At 48.3% G+C, this 21,096-nt stretch overlaps 1 protein-coding gene across 2 annotated transcripts in view; it reads left to right on the top strand.

The window, feature by feature from the left end:
• The first annotated feature begins 401 nt into the window (after window positions 1-401).
• RNF41 (ring finger protein 41) overlaps window positions 402-21,096 on the top strand; it is a 34,071-nt gene continuing 13,376 nt past the window's right edge. The window contains exons 1-2 of one of the 2 annotated variants that reach the window (XM_073318398.1): window positions 403-524; window positions 3,593-3,778. The gene's annotated coding sequence lies outside the window, so the exon portion shown is untranslated. Of the gene's footprint in view, window positions 525-3,592; window positions 3,779-21,096 lie in introns of both variants that reach the window. The other variant, XM_073318400.1, reaches the window with a different exon arrangement.

Genomic DNA, 21,096 nt, shown 5'->3' with positions numbered 1-21,096 from the left:
CCTGGGGGGGGCAGGGACAGACAGTCACAGGGAGGACTGGGGGGGCAGGGACAGACAGTCACAGGGAGGCTGGGGAGGGCAGGGACAGACAGACCCAGGGGCAGGGACAGACAGACACAGGGAGGCCTGGGGGGGGCAGGGACAGACAGACACATTGGTAGGGACAGACAGACCCAGGGGCAAACCACCCCCCACAACCAACCACTCCCAGCCAGCGTGGAGAGAAGCCCCGCCCCCTCCCGCAAGCCCCGCCCCTCCCGCTCTTGAGCCCGGAGCGGCGGCCCGCCGACTATAGAGTCCCCCCTCTGCCCTCTGGCGGGGTAGAGCGGCCGGCGACCATAGAGTCCTCATCCACCCCCCCGCGGGTGGCTGGAGCGTCGCATCCGGGCGGGGCGCCCCCGTGTTTCCGGCGGGGCGGGGGGTTGCGTAGCAGCGCCGGGGCCGGGCGGGGGGCCGGGGAGGCTGCGGCCGCCTCTGAGCCCTGCAGGGTCCCGGAGCAGCCCGAGGAGCCGGGGCTCGGCGCGGTACGTTGGGGGGAGGGGGCGAGGGGTCGGTCGGGGGGGAGGGTCTGGGGAGGGGGGTCGGTCGGGGTCTGGGAGGGAGGTCGGGAGGGGGGAGGGGCGGTTGGGGGGGGGCCGTGGGTGGAGGTGGCCCAGGACGAATGATCTGGTGGGGGGCTGTGGAGAGGGGGCCCTTAGGGCGCTGTCCGGTGTTACAGGCCCCCCGCCCCCCCCCCCGGCGTGTGGGGTGGCCGCAGGGACCTGGCTCGTTCAGGGCAGTGACTGGGACACTTGCTGCCCAAACTGTGGGGTTTTTTTTTTTTTTTTGGCAAGTTTAGTGATTAAGCAAATAACCCGATGCACAAACCCCAAGATCCTTCCCCTGCCCTGTGCGTCGGCCCCGGGAAACGAGCTCTAAGGCGTCCTGCCCGGTGCCCTGTGACTTCAATGTCTGGGAATATTTCATATCCTCCGCGCCAGCCTGGCCCAGGCTGCTGGAGCCTGAGCTGCTTGGGCTGCTGCTAAATTGTTGCTGAGAAAATGGGGCGAAATCGCTGTGGTTTGGGGGAATAGGGGGGTTTCGCCGCCTCGCGTGGCATCATAGATGCTTGGTGCCGCTCACAAGAAATGCCGCTCTCCCGATGGGTTCCCACGGTTACCTTTTAATTGCGCAGGGAATTGTCGCTGTTATGGTGAATGATTGAAATGTGTAGCCTCTGGGTGCTACTTTAATTCAGGCAGGGTTGTGGCCCTTTCTTTTCCTATACCCCCGTAGGAAAGTACCGTCTAGAACACAGTGGCATACAGAGACAAGAGGTGAGGGAACTGATCAGATATATACAGTGTCTATATATGAATTATATAGACACTCTCTGCACTGATCAAATGGAACGAGGAGAACATTTAGCACAGGGGTCGGCAGCCTTTCAGAAGTGGCGGGCCGAGTCTTCATTTATTCACTCTCATTAAAGGTTTTGCGTGCCAGTCATACGTTTTAACGTTTTCAGAAGCTCTCTTTCTATAAGTCTATAATATACAACTACACTGTTATTGTATGTAAAGTAAATAAGGTTTTAAAAATGTTTAAGAAGCTTCATTTAAAATTAAATGAAAATGCAGAGGTGCTTCTCCCTGCCCACCTCCCCCCCCCCGGACCAGTGGCCAGGACCTGGACAGTGTGAGTGCTGCTGAAAATCAGCTCGTGTGCCACAGGTGGCCTACCCCTGATTTAGCACGTTGTGGTTTTCTAAGTGCTGTATGAATCTGTTGTCCTTCGGAGCTCAGTTGTTTGCTCAGGCCTTTGAGGAAGGGTCTGGGGCGCTGTTCCCTCTAAGTTGTGCGTGCACACACAGATCCTAAACCCCGCGCACACAGCAAAACACCATGCACACAAAAATGTGCACAGAAGAATTTTTTTGCGCACACGGCCTGTCAAAAATTAGAGGGAATGTTGGTCTGGGGTGTGGGGAAGTGGGGACTGAAGTAGAATAGAGTTTATGGAGGGGATGGTATGATGGCATAGCCTAATTTTGGCAATTAATTGATCTTTGACTATTAGTGGTAAATATGCCCAATGGACTGTGATGGGACACTAGATGTGGTGGGATCTGAGTTACTACAGAGAATTTTTTCCTGGGTGTCTGGCTGGTGAGTCTTGCCCAAATGCTCAGGGTTTAGCTGATTGCCATATTTGGGGTCGGGAAGGAATTTTCCTCCAGGGCAGATTGGCAGAGGCCCTGGGGGTTTTTCGCCTTCCTCTGCAGCGTGGGGCACGGGTCACTTGCTGGAGGATTCTCTGCACCTTGAAGTCTTTAAACCATGATTTGAGGACTTCAGTAGATCAGACATGGGTCAGGGGTTTTACAGGAGTGGGTGGGTGAGATTCTGTGACCTGCGTTGTGCAGGAGGTCAGACTAGACTATCATAATGGTCCCTTCTGACCTTAAAGTCTATGATTCTATGATAAATGTGAAATTACTTTACTGTATTTTCCATAGCAGGTTCAGTAGTGACAAACGTGCTTTTTATTGTGATAGTGAATTTTGGGTGCTAGACTTACAAAAAGTACAAGGTGTGATGGTTCCCAGTTCATTCCTGCATAAATGTCACAGGGAGATCGCTAGGGTGTCCTATTCGGTGGTGGTTGGAAGAACTATATTTGACCGGATTGTGTAGCTTCAGAAGTTCTGTATTTATTTATAGGGGAATATATGCTTTCTCCCAATGCTTCCCTTTCTGTTGTGTGAAATCATTCCAGGACGGAACATTCCTGATCTGAAAATTCTTTACCTGAAATTGGGTTATGTCCCTACCGAGCATCAATCACACTGAAAACTTCTCTTAGGCCTTGTCTTCACTGCCACTTACAGCGCGGACAGTTTCCTCGCTCAGGGGTGTGAAAAAACACACCCCGAGCGGTGCAAGTTTCAGCCCTGTAAAGTGGCAGTGTAGACAGTGCTCCAGGGCTGGGAGCTGTTCCCCTCGCAGAGGTGGTTTTATTACACCGTTGGGAGAGCCCTTTAAATTGAAAACTTCCCTGTACCAGGCATATGGCAGAACACCTGACTGAATGTCTGTTCCCTAAAACACATGGGAGCATCCAGACCTGAAGCAAACATTTTGCTACTGAAATGATGCAGCGGGCAAACTTTTAGCGGCATGGAGAACAAGGTGTAATAAAAGGCCTTGGGCACAAAGTGGTATTTTTCCAGGTGGCTCACATGCTTCAGTTCCTTGTCCTTAAAGAGGATTTGTATCGGTTCTTGTTCAGAGGAGGAATATGTTGGCTGGAAAGGTTCAGACTGTACTGGGCCTGGTTGTATCCGCAGCACAGGGTGTGCAGCCTCGTTAGGCAGGTTATAAAAATGTTACAAATGGTTTGGAGCAAGTGGCTTTTAAGAAATGCGGGTGTATCTGGTGGGGCAGGAGGGATGCACGTGGCTAAAGGCATGTGGTCAGTGGAACAGGAGTTCCTGGATAGAAAGGCTTAGGCCGTCTTCCACGTGATGCCGGGAGTGCAGCGCGGGGAGCCGCATACCTTGCCATATTTCTGTTTACATTCCTCCTAGTCTTCTCCTTGTTCCTATTCACAGGTCAAGCCCGTTTGTGACCTCCTGACTATTCCTGTGGCAACAGGTCTTGGTCACAGGGAAGAATGACGTTTTAATCCGAACGAGGAGGAAGGGAAAAGATGGGCCACTGGGAGCAGCTGCTTAAAAAGAGCAATCAAAACACAGCCCTCTGTCTTTGCCAGATTGGGAGGAATTCTGCCACAGAAGGTAAATACTTCAGTTCAAATCTTCTTCCAGATCTCGATCAGCCGAAGCGTTTCATTAAAAGAAATTCAGACACGGGAGTGTTCAGAACCAAATCAGCAGCTTCATTTGTAAAGAACACTGTGTGGGGATGGTGGGGAGGATAGTCCCCCTCTTCTGTACAAGCTAAGGGGCTATAATTGAATTGAGATCACACTTGTCAAAAAAAACTTCGTGTCTGCTCCAGTTACAAGAGATGCAGGTACAAGCTCCAATCCTGCATTGGGAATCTTATGGGCAGACCCCCTGTGGCCATGATAAGCCCCTCTGATTTCACTGGAGCTCAGCATGAGGATCTGCCTGCCCAGACTCTGATGCAGAACCTGGCCCTTACTTTGTGCAATTGACAGTGTCTTGTGTCTGGTCACTTTCAGTGCTTCTTCTGTATAGTCCGTTTCGCCCATGGTGAAATGGTTATTGTTCGGGTTAGGGTACTGCTTAGGGGTCAGGGCCCCATTGTGCTGGGCACTGTACAAACATAGAACAAAGGCCTTACAAGACCCCTCCATATAAACATCTGCAGGGGACAGCAAACCCATTATTCAATTCCAGGTCATAAATATTTCAAGGTGGCTCTGTCAGAAACTGGATTTGGGGGGAGGGTGGTAAATTATTTGAAAAATTCAAGTTGTGTTCCTTTAAGCACTCATCAGAATGGTTGACCTTAAAGTTCTGATTGGATTTTAAAAAAATACCCCACCCACCCACCCCCGCTGTTTCTGCTTGATTTCCAGGGCACTTTTCTTTCCTGTGACAGTCTAGAATTTGAGAGTTAAAACATCCCTGTAAAATTACCTAATGTCTTTCTAAGGAGGCAGGTTCGCCATAACTTGCAGTAAAATGTGTAATTATTTTTAAAAAAATCCTAACAATGAAACTCATGTTGGAATCTGGAAAGGCCTCCTAGCTGGTAGGAATGATGACTGGAGGCCATTATTTAAAAAAAATAAAAAATGTAAAGTTTAGTTGGGCTGCATAGTGCATGTGAGCGTTTGCAATAAATCAATCAGCTTGGCTAGGCTTCTTCACAGCAGAAAACAATAAATATTTCTCATTGAATAGAGCCTTGAGCAATTTTATGCTGTAAAGACAGATCTGGTTTGAGGTTGGTTTGTTTATTACTCATGGTGTCCTTTGCCTCCCACCTATGTAATCAGTCACTGGCTTTTCTTTCCCTCCCTCCAGTGTTCCCGTCTGCCTGGGTTCTTATTCCCAGCTTTTCTCCGTGGGTGCTCCAGCCCCGGAGCACCCTCAGAGTTGGCGCCTATGGTTCTGCTGTCCTCCACACAGAAAACCCCCAGGGGATGGAAACCTAACGTATTGGTTTTGTGAGCTTAGCCTCTGCAGAACCAGATACGGAGCATGTAAAGGTTGTCAGCGTTAACAGCAGGGAGTACTTGGGGCAGAGGGATGCAGGGGCTCAGATCCCTCTGGTTAAGCAGAGCGTGGTCCCAAAGGCTGGTGTATTACCTGGCCAAACGGCAGAGATTGTGGGGGTGGGCGAAAGCAGATTCCTCGTACCACTAGCTAAAATCCATGTGGTGTGGGAAGGTTTGGAAAGTGTTTTGACCATGGGGGTAATGGAAAATCTCCTTGTCGACCTGCTGCTTGGTAAGGATTCTTTCTATGTTGCTCAGGTTAAAGTATTTGCCCGCAGCAAGGAGGAGTTTTATGCTGGGACCCCCGAGGGAAAGGGTAAGGTCTCAGGAACCACTGAGAGAATGGAGAGAATCTTGATTCCTCTGCAGCAGGGGGAAGCCACATGCTTCCAGGTGGGAGGGTGGTTGAGACCAAGTCCTACACTGCAGTTAGAGGCAGCACCACCTCAGGAAGGGAGGGGGGTGTAATGCCTGCCAGGGAGAGAACTGTCCAGGTTGTTAGCTGCCAGCAGGTTGCAGATGAACCAGAGGCAGACCCCTCTCCAGGGAGCAGAGAGCAATGTGGCCCAGAGGAGAGCCCAGAGAAGGTGCAGGGGATCTCAGAAACCACTGAAGTGGGTGAGGATTCCTGTGACCCTGTAACACAAGGAAGCAGGGTGCTTCCAAGTATGGGAGGGGCTGAGACTAGCTCCTTTCCAGCAGAAGGCAACATGCCCCAGGATCGGGGGCAGGAGAGGGGTTGTCAGTGACCAAGGAAACTGCCCCAGTTGTTAGCTGGCAGAGTTTTGCAGATGAGCAAGGGATAGGTCCCTTCCTAAGGAGCACAGAGAGATGTGTCTTAGAAGGGGTCCCAGAGGTGGGAACTGGGGAAGGAATAGTGGGGGTACAGGTTGTGTTCACAGTGATCACTTGGGAGAGGATGCCCAGGACTGAATGGCTGGGTCAACATCCGTGCACCCAGGCACTCAGCCTGTGCCCCAGGTTTTAAGAGGGAACTGTGTAACCGACGTCCTGGAGGGGAGCCATCACACAGCTGACTTCTCAGGGACAGAGAAAGGGGTGGCGGAGGACACCCCAATCCAGGGCCCAGTTTATCAGGATGCTATTTCTGGTATGTTTTTGGAAAGTAACTGGGTCCCTTTACATCAAGATGCAGCTCCAATGCCTGGGACAGCAGAGGAGTTGGAACCAGGAAATTGCCAGGTGGTCGCTGTCACAAAGTGCGGGGGAGTCGGGGCCCTGCACCCCCCACTTCCTGCGATTCACTGTGACTCTCAGCCAGCCAGTAACACAGAAGGTTTATTAGATGACAGGAACCCAGTCCAAAACAGAGCTTGTAGGTACAGAAAACAGGACCCCTCAGTCAGGTCCATCTTGAGGGGGTAGGAAGCCAGACCCCGGTTCTGGGCCTCCCTCTGTTTCCCCAGCCAGCTCCAAAACTGAAACCCCCTCCAGCTGTCTCCCCCCCAGCCACACTCCCGGCTCCTCCTCCAGCCTTTGTCCAGTTTCCAGGGCAGAAGGTGTCACCTGGGCCCCCAACCCCCTCCTGGGCTCAGGTTACATGCCTCATCCCTCAAGTGAAGTCACCCCCTGATATCCCACCACCATCCAGCACCAATGCTGTGTCTAGCCCCTGCTATTGACTATTTCCTTTCTAGCTAGGGTGTCAACTGAACTATTGTCAAGGAGACTGTCTTTTTGAAAAAGCTATTATGTCCAGTGTTGAATGGAAGCAATGAGTAATTTGAGGGGATTTTTGTAACTCTGTATGTATTTAAATTCCACTTTGCTGGCTCTGATTTGGTATCTCCTAATAATTTTGCTGTCTTGGAGTGATAAGGCAGGGAAGAATCTTGAACTTGTTTAACTTTATTTGGGGGGAAAAAATCTGCTTTCTATCAGCACAGGGGCAACTGTGCTATTACATAAGTGTTTCTAATGTGACTCTCTTTTAAAAAGTGGCACAATGTCTCTCACACATTGTGAAAGCTGAATGGCTCTGCAGTAATGTAAGGAGCATTTTTAGCATTGCTCAGCGTGCTGGGAAAATGGTGCCTTCTGATTATCTAATGGTATGAGACCTGATTTCTCACTGAAGTTCATGTCAAAACATTCATTGACTTAATTCCTGGCTCTGATTGCTACCAGTTATCCTTTCCCCATTGTTATCCACAGGCACATTGTGTGTCAGCTCTTTGTGGCAGGAGCTGTTCTTTACTGTATGTTTGTATAGCACCCAGCACAAACGGGCCTTGATTCTGATCAGGGTGTGTGTGCGCGCTACTGCCAATAGAAGTGAATGCCTGGGGCTTTCACAGATCTACTAAGCAAGGTTCCTGCCCCAATGATCCTGCAACCTGACTTCTCCCTCTTCGCCTCTGCTGGTAGACATGCTGTGGGCTGCATTCTGTGCCACGCTGCATTTCTCTGCCAGCCACAGGGGTTACTGTTTGTTATATAAGCACTTCATAGGCTGGAAAGCCATACATGCAACGGGGACTGGGGGGGCTTGGGAAACGTATAATCGGAGCTAGTGACCCAGAGGTTAAAGGCCTCACTTCAATTTCAGCACAGATCTTTATTGGCCAAGGTTGTTACCTCCTGTGCCCCCATGTGGAACGAGTTTGTTTCTTGGGACAGCTCTCTGTAGACACCTGTGCGCCTCGCAAACACACTTGCCTCTAATTGGCCCATAACTGGAAGCGGCATCAGAGGCCAAAGAGTTAAATGGGACACGAGACCAAACTTTCCTCTCGCCTCCTTAGGTGGGGCTCTGGGGCATGCTAGAAGCACATTCCTGGCCACCGTACCTGTGCTGTCTCCGCAGGGAAAGCCGGAGTCCACAGGACTGTCATTCAATCATCAGCACTAAATCTGTGTTTTAACAAAAGCCACTGGATAAGCCACCCAGGCTGGAGTCCGGGTTCGTGTCGGAAACGTTCATTCACTTGGGTGTGATGAAGGCCAGTTTCGGGAGCATGATGTTTTGGAAAATAATTAAGCGGTGCTTTTTCTCAGGGAGTAACCAGTAATGTGCTCGGGCTGCAGAAATACACAGATCACGATCACTGTCATTCACAGGAGACAGCACTTCTGGTCTGTGTGTGCAGTGCCCAAACATCCTGATTAAGTATATTTTCCCACTCAAGCAGAAATGCTTTATGGGTAAGTACCTTTGGGTGCCTTAAATCTTTCCTATACCATCCTGAATAGTCACATACCTGATTTTTAACTCTCATTTTCTAACAATACTGACCACCTTCAGAAAGCACTTTGAGATCTAAGGATGAAAAGCCCTAGATAAGAGAAACCACTAGTATTTACAAATGCATTTTTTGCATTTAACAATGCTGTTGATACATACATCATTGTGTACTGTGGCTCTTTGGTTTCAATTGATCTAAAAGTGGGTATAATGGAAGTGTTTTTTTTTAAACAATGAAGGGTGTCCGCTTTCAAGAATGGGTTTATATAAGATCCTCATTCAATTGTTCATTTTAGTGAGACTGCCTATCTAGAGAAGTCAGAAAATTTTTCCTCTAGCAGGTGGGCGGGGCACTTCTTCCCTTAAGGGATTTGAGTCCTTTCCAGTAATGATTTGTGATTGTGCCTACTAGGTGCTTAGGAAGGATGGTCTTTGCTCTGTGGAGCTTACAGTCCACTCACAGACAAGTAGGCAGAGGTCGGGGAAGGGAATAATAACAATATAGGCAATTTATGTACAAGTCAAGTTATATCTATGGGAGTTGTGCAGTTGTCTCTTTCGGTATTAAGCTTCCTCTTAATTAGGGAGTATGTGTATGTCTGACATTCCACATTTGTTGCTTGCTTGAACCACATGAAGGAAGGGCACAGTGTATAAATCACCAGAAGTCCTGAAGACTGACTTTCAAATGCATGAACCTGAATCATGGGTGGGATTGCAGCCTTTCAGTTCTACAGCAAATCTTGTCATAGGGCAAAGGTATTTCTAACATGTAGCAAGTTATTAATCAACGATAAAAGCACACTTCTACCGGACTTTTGTTTACTACAATCGCTATAATGATCAGAATTGAGATTTCTATCTGTGATCTTACCTTGTGCATTACTTTCACTCTGGTGTTGCTAGTCAGTTACATCGCTCAGGGACTGCTTGGGTGGAGGTCACATGCGCACTCTTGCCCTGGCCCTGCAAAGGTTGTTTGGCCAGTAATGGCAGCCGCAAAGCTGAATCTGAAGAGGCAGTGGGCTGAGACAAGGAAGGGGAGGAGAGATGGGCTCACTGGCATTACACTCGGGCTCATCCAAAAGACCCTTAAACGCTGGCAGGAAGCAGACAATCCCTTGACAACTTAAGAGGTCAGGATGTACGGTCAGAAATCTGAATATTTGTAAACTCGAATCCACAACATCCCTTAAACGACATGAGCTGCAAGGATGGCCTGTGTACGGCTCTTGGGTAGGAGTGGCTTGGAATTAAAATAGTCTGTCAGCGACTCAGGAGGCTGTCAAACCGATGTGAAACCTGTTTACTGTCCTCGTTTATATTGGCTCTGAGCTGATCGTGGATGAAGGTACAACAGTTAAGGCGTTGTTTTAAAGTCATGCTGTGAAAAGAGAATGTTGCATATTAGCTGACGCCACAAAAAACAGCCAGTGACCTTGTATGTCACAGCAAAGCCACGAGGGGCTTGTTTTGCTGCAGAATCATATGTTGAGGGCAGTGGAATACGAGTCAGGGATGGGGGGAGAGAGATTGATACATGGAACCACCAGACTGAGTACAACTGACATGTGATGTTTCCAGAGAACCCTGGGCTCTAATGCCAGTTTGCTTTCCAGAGCTTCCTAGCTTGCTACAGCTCAAGAGAAACTCGTTCATTGTGAGTCTGAGCCATGATTTTAACCAGGCCGATGGATCGTCACAGTCCAAACTACTGGGCTCAACAGGGCTTGAATCTGGCACTTGAATGTTTTACAGATCTGTTTTCATTTAGTTTCATAATTGATCCCATGGCTGTGGCGGAACAGAGCTGCCGTCTCTCCCTGATCGTAGGACTGGAAGCAGAGCTCACTGTGACAACTGTTGAGTTCTGGGGAAGCAGGCGGGCACAAGCCATACAGTGTTCATTCTGTAGCAGCTCTCCAGGCCAAGGAAAGGCCAGGGGACAAGGTGTGCTGCACATGTGAAGGACACTGGCCTAAGAGTCTCATCAGGAAGACAGGCAAAGCAAGCGGAGTGCTCTGATTGCTGAAGGAGGCTTGCCAGGCCGAGGGAGCAATGCCTTTGGCTTGCATCCACAGCAGTCGACACACCTCTAAGTTAGTTTTTTCTGGGAAGCTGCATGGATTGTACATTCATGTCTCTGCTTCGTGGTGTGAAGGGTTAACTTGGCTTTGCGTAACTCAGTGAATGGTGAGCCAGGTTGTTTCCAATAACAGCCTGGAGGAGGCTTGTCAGAGTGTTTTTGCTTTAACCTTTAAGTAACTTATTTTGCTGGTGAACTCTATTGCGTAAAGTCCAGGTCTCCCCTGTTCTTTAGGATCCTATCCAACTCCTGTTAAAGCCATTGCTAAGGCCTTTAGATTGCAAGCTCTTCTGGGCAGGGGCTATCTTCATGTACCCTTGTACTGTGCTGCGAACAGAGATGAATAATACATTGATCATGTGATGCTAGCGTGCCTCATATTTTAGGTCCCTAAAGTGCTGTGTAAACACTCAGGTTATGTCTTCACTGGAGTGTTACCCTGGGCTCTTACCAAGGCATTGTCCTTGTCATACATATAATACATACAAGATAATTTCAAAAGCTGGAGAGAGGAAGCATATCTAGCTAGATTACTTACTAAATTCTAAGACTCCATTCCTGTTCTGTCCCTGGCAAAAGCATCACACAGACAGACAGAGGGAGGGAGGGAGGGGGACAGGCTTTGTTTCTTCCTCTCCCCAGCTTTTGAAAGTATCTTGTCTCCTCATTGGTCATTGTGGTCAGGTGCCAGCGAGGTTATCCTAGCTTCTTAACCCTTTACAGGTGAAAGGGTTTTTCCTCTGGCCAGGAGGGATTTTAAAGGTGTTTACCCTTCCCTTAATATTTATGACAGTCCTTAACGCCCTTCCATCCACACACAAACTTCTCTCCCGAGTTTAATGGTGCCTTCGTCCCCAGCTAGTGGGCTGGCTGTGGGTGTGGGCTAAAGCCTGGATTCTGCTTTCGCTCAGACTGGTAACCTGCCCACTTTGCAGTCTAAATCCCTTGAGTGCTGACAGTCCTGCAGTGCCTTCCCACAATTCCCCACACACTCCCAGAAGGACAGACAAGTTCTTTCACAGTTCCCTGGGAAAGGATCAGTGACTCAAGTTACTGTGATCCAGAGAACCAGCGAGGATGTAGTATTCTACTGTGGCTTCCCAGTGTGGCTGCTCACGTCTGGGCTAGGCTAACATGGGTGCAGATCACCCGAGGTAACTCTGCAGTGAAGACACATCCTCTCATCCTTATGTCACACCTGTGAGAAGTCACATTACAGATCGGAAAGCTGAGCTATCGGGCGGTGAAGTGGCTTGCCCAGGACTCTGCAGTGAGTCGGTAGCAGATCCAGAATTGGAACTGGTGCTTTCCTGGCTCTCAGCCTTGCGTTCACTTGGCTAGACGGGAGGTTCTCACAGTGGGCTGTCGAGCACTTAGATTCATAGATTTCAAGGCCAGAAGAGATCATTGTGGTCATCTAGGCTGACTTCCTGCGTGACGCAGGTTATGGGACTTCCCCAAAATAATTCCCTGAGCAGATAATTTCTTGTCACTATTTGCTGCAGGACGTGCCTTGGGGTCTTGTGCAGCAAATACTATGCACTAAAATCTCTGCAGATTACTGCTGGGGGTCGTTAGTTTAGGAAGTCTTTGTCTGATGGGGGTAAACTGACTTAGAACGAGGGTTTTAATAGTGGAGTTGGTGCTTCAAAATACGGGGTTTTCTCATACGGGTGGGAGGGACTGAACTGATAACAGAAACCTGATCAAATGGTTTCCTAGTATGATGTAAACGAACAAATTCAGAGATGGGATTAATTCCTCACCATTGTTTCAAAGTATGTACGTTAGGGCAACAACTGCTGGCAATGGTGGTGGCTTTCTAGAGATTAGTGAGAAGAGCAAAGAAAATGTTAGAATCTTATTAAATAATTTAAACTACAGTTCCCGTAATTCTCCTGTAACTGATATCAAATGAGTTTGATCTGGTGGGTTATGATTTGAATACCTTTCCAAACAATTATCGCCACGATCCATGTTACCTGTCTCATGTGTGGCTCACATGTTGGCATGAATGCATCAGCGCCTAAATACCACAGTGTTGGGCTCTATGGATATATCAATTTCACAACATAATTGCATGTTAAACGTGTATAAAACTACAAATGCTATTACTGAGTTAAACCTTTTCATTCCCTGATTTTCCCTCTGAGTGGAGCGCACATTCTTTAAAATTGCTAAGCTGACTTCTGGATGCATATGAGTGCCATCAAAGGCATTTTGTACTAATGCTGCGTGGGTGAGTTCTTTGATCACCATTCGACTCAGTGCACATTTGAGTTTCTGTTCAATTTCTTGCTCTGAAAAGACAACTGATGCCTCAGAGTTGAAGCTTATGGTTAAACAGCTCTGTTCCTAGTCACGCTAGTGTTTGAGCAGTCAATGGTACAGTTGTCTTGTGCCACAGAGAGGTTAATAGGTGAAGAGCCATGTGCTGTTGCTGTCTTTTTCTCTCTAAATCACTGTGGCAAGTTAGTGGAAAAATCTTACTTAAAAAAAAAACTCTTGCAAAATTTCAAGGATATAATTTCTTAAACCCTCTGAATTTCAGTCAAAAATGTGTCCCTCTCCCGTCCGTTACTGGCATGGAAATAAGTGTCCTTACCAGCTCTACCAACCAGGTGGCATTATTCACTGACTGCTTTCAGGCCCATACTTTAGTTTTGTTTGGCCATCCAGGTCATAAGAAGCAAGGAAAAAAGTACCCATAAGTATTCTTGGTTGTGCACAAATTTCATCCCAGGTTTTAGAGAGACAAGGTGGGTGAGGTCATGTCTCTTATTGGAGCAGCCAGACCTGCAGAAGAGTTCTGTGTAAGCTCAAAAGCTTGTGTCTCATGCCAACAGAAGTTGGTCCAATCAAAGCTATTACCTTGCCCACCTTGTCTCTCAAAGATCCTAGGAGGAACATAAGAATGGCCGTCCTGGGTCAGACCAAAGGTCCATCTAGCCCAGTATCCTGTCTTCCAACAGTGGCCAATGCCAGGTGCCCCAGAGGGAATGAACAGAACAGGGAATCATCAAGTGATCCATCCCCTGTTGCCCATTCTCAGCTCTGGCAAACAGACGCTAGGGACACCATCCCTGCCCATCGTGGCTAATAGCCATTGATGGACTTATTCTCCATGAACTTATCTAGGTCTCCTTTTTTTTTTTTTTTTTTTTTTGAAAACTCAGTTACTTAGCAGAGATGGGGACTGAAAGAACAGGGCTATAACAACACTGCATATCCCAGATTTTGTCTAAGTTGCTGTTCCTGTCTCTGATCTTTCTTTACCTCGTGGAGTGGAGTTAAGAGCAGTTAGGCTTTGTCTTCACTGCTTTTAAAAAACAAACAAAAAAGAACAGGTGGGTTTTTTATCCTCAGAGTAATAAATGTGTGTGAGCTATTCTGAGGTAAAAACACTGAAGAGAAGACACTTCAGGTTCACCCCAGGTAAGCTAGGTGAGGTCAGCACTATGCCCCTGCCTGGTGCTGACCTCGCGTTGTTCACCTCCATAAAACAAGTGCCTTCTCTTTGCTGGGTTTTTCCCCCTTAGTGTAGCTCTCAAACATTAGTTACCCACTGGTAAAAATACACCTTTTTAGCAGTGAAGTCAAGGCCTCTGTCCCCATCTCTGCTAAGTAATTGAGTCTGTCAGTGCTTCATCCCCCACATCCACCCTGGCTAAGCGTAGATCAGACAAAACTCCTCAACAAAACTAAGTACGAGCTTTGGCCTCTTAAAAACAGAACTCTGCATTTCCAGGTCTGACCACTCAAGCCCATGTTCTCTGTGTGGTTGAAGCCACTTTCAGCACCTACAACCACTAAGGGTAATTCTACGCTGGAAACAGTAACAGATTGATCTGGAAAACCTGGCACATGAATAAAGGCTCCAGCTATCAATAAAACAGGCCGTATCAATTGGCAGAAGCTGCCCAGGTAGGAGACTTAATAAAATCCCGCAAAAGAATCTAAATGAGCCTCACTCAGGAGGAAGCTGCGGGTGGGAGCCCCGTGTCCCCAGAATGTATGCACGCTTTATCGAGGGACTAACAAATGAAAGTGTGACTTTTATAGATGGTTATAAAGTGCTGTTGTCTAACTTCCACGTGGGGCCGGAGTAACTGTCTCATCTCTGCAGGGCAGTTCAGCTACACAACCTCTGTTCTAAACTCTGTGGGAGATGTGGGTCCAAAACTCAGTCTTGCTTTGATCATTTACCCCTTGATGTTTGTCTCTCTCACATGGGCTCCAAGGTGCATTTTGCTATAAATAAATTCCTCTCTTCCCCTCACAGTGGAAGGGTTTCACATTTTCATCTGAACAGAGAGGTGGCACGTGCCTGTGGTTTCCAGCCCAAGGGAAACTTTGGATCCCACTGCTTAATTGACATGCTGTCTGAATGTGTCCTTCTACCACCTCGCTGTGCTGTCTGTCGGAACGACCTTAGCTCACATTAGGTTTCTGTGCCACGCGTCATTCTGTCACACTTGCATTGCACTGTTAGAACTAGGTTGCTGGCCAGCTAGGTCATGCAGATGGCGTTCCAGCTGGCTTTACGTGCTGCTGCGTGTGCAGGTTCAATGTCACTGCAGTTAATAGTCGGCTTCAGAACGGGTCACGTTGCTGTCAGTGACCAGCAGCATCTGCTTTGCGCTGTAGATAGCGAAAGGTCAGTGTTGGAGCCCCCTGTCCCAGAGCCGTTGGGTCACATCTCTCTCTGCTATACCGATTCCACCGTGTGGTTTCCACTCCAATCTGGGACGAAGTGAAGCTAGGCGGCAGAGAGGAAGCTGCAGCGGATGAGACTGTGCCGGGAGCAGCAGGGCTACATGAAGGCTGGGGCAGAAGATAGTGGGGCTAGATGCGCAGAAACGTTGCACACGTGACAGGCGGGAGTGCTTCGGCTCTCTCCATGGCCGAGCAGCTCATTTCTTCTCTCAAGCTTGGTCTGTGCTTGGTGTTTTACCAGTGTAACGATGCCAGTCGGGAATTGTTTTGTTTTTTTCCGGACCTAGCTTTGCCAGTGGAACTCGCAGTGTCGGTGTCGTTATCCTGGGGCAGGATAGCTCCTCGAGTTGGGCCGACCTGGCCTCACAGGCACAGCTCTGCTGGTATAACTGTGTCTGCACTAGCGGTTCTGCCTTTTCTCTGCTGGCCTGGATTCCCACTGGCAGAGTCAAAGCTGCAAACCTTAAGTGAACACAAGGCCTTCGATTCATTCACACTCTATCTCTCCCATCTTCCCCTAAACAATCTGCTTATCAGTCCAGAGCTGTGTCTGTGTGGGCTTGGGCCGCCCCCCTCCCAAAACCGGCTCTCACCCTAGCTGAGAAAGCAAAAAGACTGCAGCAGAGGCTCATGGTGGGGAGGGAGTGTTTCTAGCCAAATGTTTCAGAGACTTTGCAACGCCTGTAAATGACCCCCTCTAAGCACCAACTGTGTGATTCCCTCAGAATTCATCTGTCTTGGTCCTGTACTAGCTTAAGCAGCTGTGACAGATACTCACAGCTGCCCCAGTGCTTCTCCTCCACGTGTCGAATGCCTGTTACTTTCCTTTGCCTCTTAAGACCAGAACTCTGGGCTCCCCTTTTCTGACCATTCCCTGTCTGACCACTAGATTCTGCTTCCTCCCTCTGGTTGAAGCTACACGAAACACGTGCAGAAGCAAAAGTCCAGTACTGCCACGTCCCTTGCTTTCGCCTTTCATTGGAAGCTCTCAAAGAGCTTTGAACACTTACATGAATATCTCTGGGGGAATTCCTATCGGACATACTTTAAAGATGGGAAAACTGAGGCACAAGGGTCATGCCCAAGATCACAGGGTGAGTCAGTGGCAGAGCTGGGAATAGAACCCTGGAGTTCTGGCCCCCAGTCCTGTGCTTTAACTACAAGAGACACTCCCTCTTGTGGCCGCCTTGTTTTCCCTTTGGTTTTAATGTACTTTTCTGGCCCCCAGGGTTTATGAAATTGGGAAGATTATACAAATAACATTGCTTACAGAACAGGTTTCCTCCAAGCTCACCCAGGTGCAGTGCTGTTGGCATACCTCGTATTGGCCGTAATGAAAACAGGGTGTCTGTTTTCTGAGAAACTAGGCAAAGCTGGAAATCCGAGACTTCCAGCACAGGCCGTAATTAAGTTTGATTTAGCAGATCTGTCCAACAAGGTCTGGCTCTCATTATGGACTAGTCTTTTGCATCTGATACTTACTCAGTAAATCCACCAGCTGCGTGTATCTGCTGTCAGAGGGGACGGGTGGAATAACTTATTCACCAGATTTGACTTGACAGATCCCGAAGTCGAAGTGTGTGGTCTTGCGCGCTGTTAGTGAAGTTCTATCATCCTTGGCCTGCTGGAGCCGCTACGTGAGGGGTTTAACTCCTCACTGGGTCTTTGGTTTTCCCAGGAACAGTTTCAAAGGTTGCTGCTTTGCATTTTACATTTGGGAGGGTTATTTCCCACATGATGATGATGCTGAGCTCCGACCTCAGGTGGCTTCTAAATAAGTAGCTGCCGTGACTTTGCATGTTCTGCGTTTAGTGCAAAGTGTGTTTGTAGCCTGCAGTTGTTAGTGAACTAAATTGCTTCACTTCCAGCATTTTGGCCTGGGCTGCTCATAGCAGACCAGGACTTGAGTTAGGCCTTTTTTATATTGTCTGTTTCATCCCATATCCATCGTCTCTCCCCTCTGGCTGTAAAACAAGCCCATCAAAGGCCTTCATCGGCACTGCCTGTCTAGAGTGTCTCTTCTTTCTGCTTAAGGCTCTATACTCGAGCTTCACAGCTGGGATTTTCAAAGCAGCTAAAGGGGAATTAGACTGGGGATTTCCAAAGGCAGGGTGTCTCTCTTGGGCTTGCAGGGAATGGACCTCAGTGGTTCTCTTCTACCTTTATGATCTTCGATTGGACTTGATATTGCTTTGACTGTCGGTATATTTACTCTACAGTTACTGGATGTTGTGTGCTATTGCTGTCTCTGCTGTGCAAGGATCTATCAAATCTATCAAAAGGATCTATCTTTATAAAAACCCAGAGTGGTAACATGTAGAAATTGATGCTCAATATTTAAACAGTCACTCCAGAGCAAGGCTCTCCTACAGCATCCGCAGGGTTTTTTAGGGTGGAGTTTTACATATTCAATGCCTGGGGTCTGGTTCTGATACTCAATCCGCCAACTAATGGCGGACCATTCTGAATGTTCCCTGTTGCCATGTTGCTCAAGCCATAGGTTCTATACCCCAGCCATATAGAACAGCTGATTATTTTGGACCCCAGCCATCTGGAGACTAGATGGATTTTTTTTTTCCCCCCCAGCCAGAATGATTTTATTCCAATCAGACTCACAATACACTTTGCTGCTCAGTCCTGCTGCTTTCTGTTCTTTCTAATGCCCTGTTCCTTGTTTTGTGTGTTGTCCATAATGAGTATAATGTCTTCAGGGCAAGTAACGGCCTTTACAGCCCCATGTTGGCACCATACAGATCACAAGTAAAGGATAGGAAGTGCACTCTGAAGCGCTGAGCCAGCAAACCCAACAGAGAGATGACGCATCCATCTTAGCAAATATTTCTCTTGTGAGCATTCAGCGTGAACATTTAATGGTGCATGGATCCAGTGCGTAAATCTCACTTGGCCTTTCTTGATGGGCAGCAGCACAAGGCTGGTGTGAAACCTAGAGCGGCTGTTATGAAAGCGAGGAAGATGAATTGGGTGGGACAGAATACGGGCGGAGGTCTTTATCCTCCGGCCTTCAAATGACTCAGCGGTCTGCATCGGTAGAGATGAGTGTGCCCTAGAGCCAGTGGATATCGAGCGGACACACAGAAAATCTGTTCCGTAGATAGTGCCCAAAGCCATTTTAACTCGGCAGAAGGCTTAGTTCACTGGGAACCTCTGGGATCCAGAGGACACACATTTCAGAGGGGTAGCCGTGTTAGTATCAGCAAAAACAGCGAGGTTTTTGTGGCCTTGTGGCACCTTTAGAGACTAACAAATTTATTTGGGCATAAGCTTTCATGGGCTAGAATCCACTTCATCAGATGCATGGAGTGGAAAATACAGGAGGAGGTATAAATACATGAAAAGATGGGAGTTGCCTTACTAAGTGTGAGGTCAGTCTAATGAGACAACTCAATTAACAGCAGGATACCAAGGGAGGAAAAATAACTTTTGTAGTGGTAATGAGGGTGGCCCATTTCAAACAGTTGACAAGAAGGTAACAGTGGGGGAAATTAGTATGGGGGAAATTAGGGTTAGGTTTTGTAATGACCCAACCACTCCCAGTCTTTATTCAGACCAAATCTGATGCTGTCCAGTTCACAAATTAATTCCAGTTCTGCAGTTTCATGTTGGAGTCTGTTTTTGAAGTTTTTTTTGTTGAAGAATTGCCACTTTTTTAGGTCTGTTATTGAGTGACCAGGGAGATTGAAGTGTTCTCCTACTGGTTATGAATGTTATCATTCCTGATGTCAGATTTGTGACACAAACACGCTGTGGCAAAGCCACGTGAACGTATGCCTTGTGTAGTGTGGAAATGAACCTTGGACCTCCATGCAAGAGTGCCAAATGGTTTTTTGGTTAAAACTCTTAAAAAGTTTTAAAAATCTTAAAAAGATTTGTGCTGGAAATCACTTTAGATAAGCTATTACCAGCAGGACAGTGGGGTGGGAATAGGTATTGTTTCATATTCTCTGTGTATATATAAAGCCTGCTGCAGTTTCCACGATATGCATCTGAAGAAGTGAGCTGTAGCTCACGAAAGCTTATGCTCTAATAAATTGGTTAGTCTCTAAGGTGCCACAAGTCCTCCTTTTCTTTTTTCTTAAAAAGCTGTTAATCTCCCTTTTGCTAATGGAAACCGCACTCTCAGCACTTGACTCTTCCTGGGGCGGGGGAGAACTATCTTGCTTGGAAAACGCACCATCGTTACCACGGAGATCATCTTTGAACTCTTGGTGTTACTGCTGACGTAAATATGGGCAGACTTGCTTTCCAGGGCTGTTGGGTTTTGGGGAAGAAGAGCTGCAACCTCCTTTGCTATCCCAGACTGTCTCTGGCATTCCTGGGCCATCTCTAGTTGCCGAGTGAACTGATGCCAGGCGACTGGATTGTGATGGGTTAGTTCAGGAACTGGGACAAAACTCAAATGCGTTTAACGCTGTTAAGAGTTTTTGGGGTACTTGGACCAATAGGATGATAGCTTTCAAATGAGTGACAGGGTAGGTGGCGACTGGCTGGCTTACCTTTTGATGTCATAATCAACCCCCTTACTGGTTGGCTTATGGAGCGGAGAGGAGCAGCTCCAGTCACAGGCCATGTGCTGACTTCTTAGTTCAAGGGTTAGGAGCCTTATGTCTCCCCATAGCAACTTTTTGGTCTAGGAAGATCCTCTGTAAGAAATGGGGGGGACCTTTTAGACCATCATTGCCAGCTGCTCTTATACCCTGGAGATGTGAGTGGGGTTACCATCTTCCTGCGGGATCTGTTTGGTGAGGGACCGTGAAAGGACCTTTGTCCCAGTGCAGGGCCTTGTAAAAGGTTGCGGGTAAATGCAGGAACTTCATGAGTGCACAGGTACTCCTGTCTTTTTACCTCTGTGTAAGGTCAGGGCTCCCCCCTCACTGGGCACTATGCTGACACCCCGGGCCCTGATGTGGAGAGCTTAGAGGCTAAATAGAGCATGTTCCCCTGAGGGGTGGATGGTGTCACATGACTCAGACCATTCGCACCTCTGAAACATTTTGATGTTGGTTGTGATCATGTTACATAATCTCCACAGCCATCCTCTAATGTTCCCGCACACCTGGCGTGTGTAGGAAAGACTGGAAGCCCACGGTAGCCCGGTGAATTCTGTCGGGCTCTAAAAGTCCTGTGTCTTGAGGATGCGTAAGTGACTCATTAAGACACCTGGAATTAAACCAGCACCTGAAGTTTTACAGTACCGGAATCAATGGATCCGGTTCTGGAATCCTGACTTAGGAGCAGAAGAGCTGTAGGGACGTGGGAATAACTTGGGCTATGCTATTCCTGTACTCCAGACGTTACAGGGCTCCTGTGTGAACTAGATCCCTGTCTCCATCTGGCTCTTCTGGGCACAGGGAACAGCTAACCGCAGACAGGGTGTGGCATGCTCACCGCTCGAGCATGCTTGCGAGAGGAGAAGCCGCACTTTAACCAAAGAACGGACACTAGGATCCCTGAGTACTGGGCAGGATGCCGGAGTTCAGGTGGCGCTGTGTAACCAGCTCGGGTTGACTGTAGTGCATGGGAACCTGCTGTTGGAGAAAGGGAATGGAAGCTGCCAAAGGGAATCCGTGAAATGGAGAGGATGATCGGGATGCAGTTCTGTGGGGGAAGAAACTTGAGAAATTAGCGCTAGGGTCAGGGCTGGAAGGGACCCTCCTCGGTCATCAGGTCCAGTCCCCTGCGACCGCAGACATCCCATTCGTAAACATATCCAGCTGGGGTCTCGCTGTTGTTTTGTGCCGTGAGGATTTCCAGATGGCGTTCCTGTAGCGGGTAATGGCCCAGGGGCATCCGCTGCAGGGGCACTGTGCTATTCAAATTACCCTAGCGCCTTGAGACCCTGTCTGAGTTTGCCAGCTCATTGTGCCAGGCACGGCTC

Source organism: Lepidochelys kempii, chromosome 20 (genome assembly GCF_965140265.1).
Source record: "Lepidochelys kempii isolate rLepKem1 chromosome 20, rLepKem1.hap2, whole genome shotgun sequence".
NCBI classification, from domain to species: Eukaryota; Metazoa; Chordata; order Testudines; family Cheloniidae; genus Lepidochelys; species Lepidochelys kempii.
The sequence above is the reverse complement of the archived record's forward strand: the minus strand, read 5'-3'. Positions and strand labels throughout refer to the sequence as shown.